The sequence below is a fragment of the Arachis ipaensis genome, chromosome B8, assembly GCF_059453495.1.
Source record: "Arachis ipaensis isolate K30076 ecotype BB chromosome B8, ASM5945349v1, whole genome shotgun sequence".
NCBI classification, from domain to species: Eukaryota; Viridiplantae; Streptophyta; class Magnoliopsida; order Fabales; family Fabaceae; genus Arachis; species Arachis ipaensis.
Window position 1 is genome coordinate 93394901 of NC_142443.1, and position 7050 is coordinate 93401950.

A 7050-nucleotide genomic window follows, 5' to 3' on the forward strand; every position below is an offset into this window, starting at 1 on the left:
TTGATTTCTTTTAATGCAATTTTATATTTCCATGTCTCTTTTATGTTTATCTTGATTGTTATTATTGATTTCTTGCTTATGTTAGTTATAGGTTTCATTAATTCTTGCATATTATGATGTTTACTTTTCTTGCACTCTTAGTATTTGTTAAAATGTTTCTTCTAGTTTTTGAGTAGTTTTCTTTGCTCTTGGCCTAGGCTAAGGGAATTGAGTGACCTTGAGTCATTGGGTCTCATTGAATTGGTTATTTGAGAACCCTTGGTGATCAATTTGATACTCATTGACGCCAACCCACTACTAATCTAATTAGTAGGTAGGTTGGGACTTATGGGTTGATGTGATCAAAGCCATTTGACGTACTTCAAGTCTAGGAGTAGATATTACGTACTTAAAACTTTTGGAAGTAGACTTAATGAGCTTGGCCTCTCATAATTATCAATGTTTGGTATGTAGACAAGGATGGTGATCTCAATTACCTATGTCTAGCCAAGAGTTCTTTTCCATTTATTTTGTTAGTTCATTGTTCATTTACTTTTCTTGCCCTTTTACAAACAAAACCCCTTGATCCCCATAGCCAATAATTGAGCATTTCATTGCAATTCCTTGTGAGATGATCCGGAGTCTTAATACTTCGGTTAATTCTTATTGGGGAATGTTAATTGTGACAACCAATATTTTTGATTGGGAGGATTGTTTATTGGTTTGGAAACTATACTTTACAACGAGACTCCATTAGATAAATTCTAAACCGTCAAGAATTCGTTCATCAAAATGGCGCCGTTGCCGGGGAGTTGCAATGGTGTTATGTTATTGGCTATTGTGAATATTGTGAATATGTTTGCTTTTTGCTTATTTGTTAATTTTTGCTAGCTTTAGGACTTTGTTGCTTATTTTTATTAGCTTTTGTTTTTATTTTTTTCTTTCACTATGAATTCTCATCACTTTGGCTATGAGTTTGGCTCAAATTATGTTGTAGGAAATGGGAACTATAATGACAATATGCATCAAGGATGGAATAATCAAAGGTGGGAGGAGCCTCAAAGGATTGATCACCCTTCTTGGCAACAACAACCTCCGGATTCTTATGGGTATAACTCTCATCCTAATGCATGTCAATCCACTGGCTATGGTGAACTCCCTTGTGACTTTCAAGAACCAACACCATATGCCTATGAGCCATATCCTCAATGTAGCCACACGTCTTACTCACAGGCCCCCTACCACCAAACACCTCCATATGATCCTAACTCATATCCACCATACCAACTACCTTATGAACCATATGCACCACAATTCCAACACAACTACTCCCAAGAACCACCTCCATATATACCATCTCCATACCCTTACCAAAATGAACCACCTTCCAACTATAATGCCTTCCCCTTAAACAATGAACCTTCTCTTCCACCATCACTTCCCGATGAAGCCCCCATGCAGGAATTGAGAGATCTTGAATCTCATATCTTAAGGCGACAAGAGGAGGATGAAAAGAAGTTTAAAGAGCTAGGAGCCAAGATGGTTATCTTAGTGGAAGCCGTGAGCAATATGGCCTCCTCTCGACTAAGCCTAAGCAACCAAGACACTCCCATTGACGAATGTGGAGAGGTAATTAAGGAGTCTATTGAGGGAGTGAGTTTAGAGCTTCAAGGTGAAGAAGAGGAGTTGAAGCAAGAATTGTCACAAGAGGAAGAGGAGACAATTGAGCCGGAAGGATTGGTTGAAAACATAGGAGATGTTGGAAGTCCATGGGGATGTAGCATTAGAAAGACTTCTCCCAAGAAGCTTGATATTGATGTTGAGGAGGGTGTACAACCTCCAAAGCATATCTTGATTGAAGACTTTGAAGAGGTTGATCAAGAGATGGATTCAATCATTGAGGAGTTCCTATCTACAATTGAATTCTCTCCCATTGGGCTTGACATGGAGATCAAAGAAAAAGATTCCTCACCTCCTATGCCCTTGGTAAGCAATGAAGAAGAGATTGAATTGGAAGGAAGCTACCAAGAGGAAGAGGTTGAAATTGAAGAAGCTTGTGAAGAGGTGGAGGTAGTCAAGAAGGAGCACAAGGGCGTAGACCTTGCATTGGCTAAGTGTGGGGAGGTCCCCCTTCCTAAGTCACCATCCTACACAACATTCAAGTGGGTGAAATTCTTATCCCTAAGCTTTGCTTTCTCGCTTGAATATGGTTTGATTGAAAATGATGGTCAACTTAGAGCTCTTTGTGGAGTTAAGAGTAGGAGAGAATTGTGTAGTGGTTGGAAACATCATTCTAAGTTCATAATGGTTGTATGCTCGAAGTCAAATGACAATGGTTGGTGTAGAACCAAATTGCATGGATCTAGGAGAATGTTTGGAGGTCTAATTGAGAATTCACAAGCCTTGCCACCCAATTGGAATCATGATAATCAATTTGAAGATGGGTGTCAAAACAAAGTGTGGGATCCTGGATCGCACAAGGAGAATCAAATTTGGGAGCTCATGGTTTGTGAAGAACTCCATCTAAGCTTGAAGATATTAAAATTGAAGAATGGAGCGTATTGGAGACTCAAGCATTGGTGGATGTTCAAGGATAGCTTCAAGTACAAGCCACCTTAAGAGGAGCTCCCCATAAGTCCAACTTAAGGACAATAAACAAAAGTGCTAGGTGGGAGACACCCCACCATGGTAAACTCTTTCCATTCTCTTGTGTATATAATCAATGAATGCATTGAGTTGCCATTGTTAGGTAGTTTTCTTCTTTTCATAATTTTGCATGTCTTGCTTTGATTGATTGCTTATTAGATTCATGCTTTGATTAGAATAGTTATTTTTGAATTGCATTTTGCTTGTAGTATAAGTTTTATTTTTAGTGTATTTGAAATTTTTTCAAAAACCAAAAAGATTTTTTTTGTTAAATTTGATTTTTGATTGTTTTAGAATGCTTATAGATTAGGAGAGTGCCCTGTTTTTGAAAAAAAAAGGGGCATCCGCGCGCAAGCACGCTGTGCGTGCGTGTGCCGGTGGTGTATATCGCACTCCTGGTACAAAAACCAGAGAGTTGTGCCAAAGTTGTGCCCACTTTGCGCTACAACCTGACGCGCCAGCGTACATGACGCGTCCGCGTTGGTCGCCATCTTCACATCCACGCGTATGCGTGCTATGCGCGTACGCGTCGCTTGTCCCGTCTGCCCACCTGCGCGCACGCGTGCGTGACGCGTACGCGTAGCCTTCCGCGCCTTGTTTCTCCCCTGTTTTCTTTCTTCCTTCTTCTTTCTTCTTCTTTCTTCCTTTCTTACTTTCTTTCCCTTCTTCTTTTCTTTTCAAAAATTCCACTTTTTATTTTTCTTATTTTCATCTTCTTTATTATGTTGCATTTGCATATTAATTTTGTTTTTATAAATTGTTCTTATTTTCTTTTCTAAGTTCTTGTTTTAATAATGGTGTTGGATTCTTATATTCAATTGTTGAGGATTTCTTGGTTAATCTTGGTGCTTTGTGACTTGTTTGACATTAATTGTAATATTTGCTCTACACACAAGATTAGTGCTTTAGTCCTTCCTGACTCATGATCTCTTGTTTTTATACTTCATCATCATTGAGTTAGGATGGGACCAAATGCTCTCACGCTTACCACTAATCTTGTTTGTGTCAATTATTGATTAAGCTTGATGTTCAATATGCTCTTCATGCTTTAACTTGTTCTTGCATCAAGTATTAGTTGATATGCCCTTTGCCTATATTGCTTTCTCACTTACATGTGTAGCTAACATGTAGTGAGAACCTTACTCTTATTTGGCATTAGCCCCCGCCTATGTTCTACTTGCTTTTATGTCTTTGATGTAGGCTTAATTATCCTTCTTTCTCTTTCCTTTTAGGTTGGCCACCAAGAAGGAAAGGAATGGAAAGGCTTCTAAATGGGACAACAAACAAGTTCATCCGCACAACCTTTTGAAGGAGCTCATCAATTATAGCAACCCGTCTACCTTGCTCTCCTTTGCATGCACCGAGGACGGTGCAAATTTCTAAGTGTGGGGAGGTTGTCCGACCGACCTCCATGGGTAACAACTTCCTTTTTCAACACTAATTTTTAATTTTTGTCTTTGTTAGATTAGTTGTTGCATTGCATGATAGATTGCATGTTAGTTAGAATTTGTATATATTTTTACCACTTCCTTTTTATGTTAGTACTACTTGGTTAGGGTGATGATTTCTTTTCCAAGAAACTGTTTTTAGGGCACCCTACCAATTTGAAAAATTTTTTTTTGTGAACTTGCTTGAAGAATTTATTTTAGAACATGGATTTTGAGCTAAGAACACAAGCATGTGAGTTTTGAGCCTAATTGTATGGTTACATCTTATAACCACTTATTTTCATTCTTGTGTGCATTGTTCTCTTTCTATGATTGTGATCTTTGATTTGTTTGATTCTATATGTCCATTATTCCATGTATACATGCATTTATATGATTGAGGCCATTATTTTATTTTAGCTCACTTACCCAAATAGCCTACCTTTCATCAACCATTGTTTGCCAAATTTGAGCCTATTTAATCTCTTTTGTTCTTAATTTTAGCACATCACTACCCCTAAGTGAAAAACAATAAATATCCCTTAATTTGGATCTTTGATTAGCTTAGGCTAGTGAAGGTGTGTATCATTTGGGTATTGGAAACTTGGAACATTGGTTGAGGGGAAAGTGTGTTTTTATATTTTTGTTGAAGATTTTTGGGAATTGGGTACACGCTTATGCATTAAATACGTAAAACCATATGCATTGATACGTTTGTATATACTTTGAAAAAAAAATATGTTAAAAAAAAATTGAAAAAAAAAATATAAAAAAAATAAATATAGAAAAAAAAGAGAAAAAGAAATAAAAAGGGGACAAAAATTCCCCAAAGTAAAGTTCAATAAAAATCAATGCATATGGAATGTGAATTAAAGAGAATGCATGAGTATGTGAAAAAGTGAGAATCATGGGTACCTAGGTTGTGTATTAGAGTTGTATAGGTTGTTATATGTGTTTGGTGAGAGCTTAGGTTAATCAAAGATTCAAAATTTAAGCTCACTTGACCATATGCATCCTTACCTTTACCCTAGCCCCATTACAACCTATGAATAAGTCCTCATGATGAATGTATGCCTGCATTGAATAATTGTTGATTGTTAGATGAAAAACAAATCTTGGAAAGCATGAGTAGAAGAGAATTTAGTGATCAACCCTATACACTTGAGCGACTAGAGCGGATACACATCCGGTGAGGGTTCGATGCTCAATTCCTTGTTCCCGGCTTTCATAAGCTTTCTTCTTGCAAGTCTACTTGTACTTTATTTTGATATTCGAATTGGTAGAGTTTGTGAGTCGTCATATGACCTTTTCCCTACTTGCTTATATATGTTCTTGGAGATTGATTTACTTTTAACCAAGTAGGTAGAATCATATTGCATTTAGCTGCATGCATGTAGATAGGTTTATGTAGTTTATTTGCATTGAATAAATGTTCATACCCTTTTCTTGTCCTTCTTTATTCTTAGCATGAGGACATGCTTAGTTTAAGTGTGGGGAGATTTGATAAACCCCGATTTTGTGGTTTATCTTGTGCTTAATTTGGGTGGTTTTATCAATTTTTCTCACATTTATTCAATGAAATAGCATGGTTTTGCAATTCTCCCTTGATTTGTGCTTAAACGTGAAAACATGCTTTTTAGGCCCTAAAATTGATGATTTTAATTCACTTTAATTCCATTCGATACCTTGATATATTTGTTGAGTGATTTCATGTTCATAAGGCAAGTATTGGAAGGAAGAAGTGAGGAGAAAAGCATGCAAGTGGGAGAACTCATGAAGAAATGAAGGAACTGTAAAGCTGTCAAGTCTGACCTCTTTGCACTCAATCGACCATAACATGAGCTATAGAGGTCCAAATGAGGCGGTTTTAGTTGCGTTGGAAAGCTAACATCCGGGGCTTCAAAATGATATAAAATTTGCCATATGTTGCTTCGCGTTAAGGGGTGCGCACGCGCCATGTATGTGTGCGCACCGATTAAGCACGTGGTCCACTAAAGTGAAATCGCCCCCAACGATTTCTGAAGCATTTTGGGCCCAACCCAACACATTTCTGATGCTATTGAACCCAAGAATTGAAGGGGAAATGAACCAAGTAGTCATAGTTTAGTTTCCATCAAGTTTTAGGTTAGGATTCTAGAGAGAGAAGCTCTCCCTTCTCTCTAGAATTTAGGGTAGTTTAGGTTTACTTTTCTTAAATTCATCTTTCAATTCTTGTTTTGATTTAGTTTTCTCTTTTAATTTCTTGTTGTTACATCTTTGTTCTTCTAGTTCTTGTTGTTAATTTCTCTATTTTTCCATTTTTATGTTCATGAACCATTGTTGAATTTTGATTTCTTTTAATGCAATTTTATATTTCCATGTCTCTTTTATGTTTATCTTGATTGTTATTATTGATTTCTTACTTATGTTAGTTATGGGTTTCATTAATTCTTGCATATTATGATGTTTACTTTTCTTGCACTCTAAGTGTTTGTTAAAATATTTCTTCTAGTTTTTGAGTAGTTTTCTTTGCTCTTGGCCTAGGCTAAGGGAATTGAGTGACCTTGAGTCATTGGGTCTCATTGAATTGGTGATTTGAGAACCCTTGGTGATCAATTTGATATTCATTGACGCCAACCCACTACTAATCTAATTAGTAGGTAGGTTGGGACTTATGGGTTGATGTGATCAAAGCCATTTGACGTACTTCAAGTCTAGGAGTAGATATTACGTACTTAAGACTTTTGGAAGTAGACTTAATGAGCTTGGCCTCTCATAATTATCAATGTTTGGTATGTAGACAAGGATGGTGATCTCAATTACCTATGTCTAGCCAAGAGTTCTTTTCCATTTATTTTGTTAGTTCATTGTTCATTTACTTTTCTTGCCATTTACTTTTCTTGCCCTTTTACAAACAAAACCCCTTGATCCCCATAGCCAATAATTGAGCATTTTATTGCAATTCCTTGTGAGATGACCCGGAGTCTTAATATTTCGGTTAATTCTTATTGGGGATTGT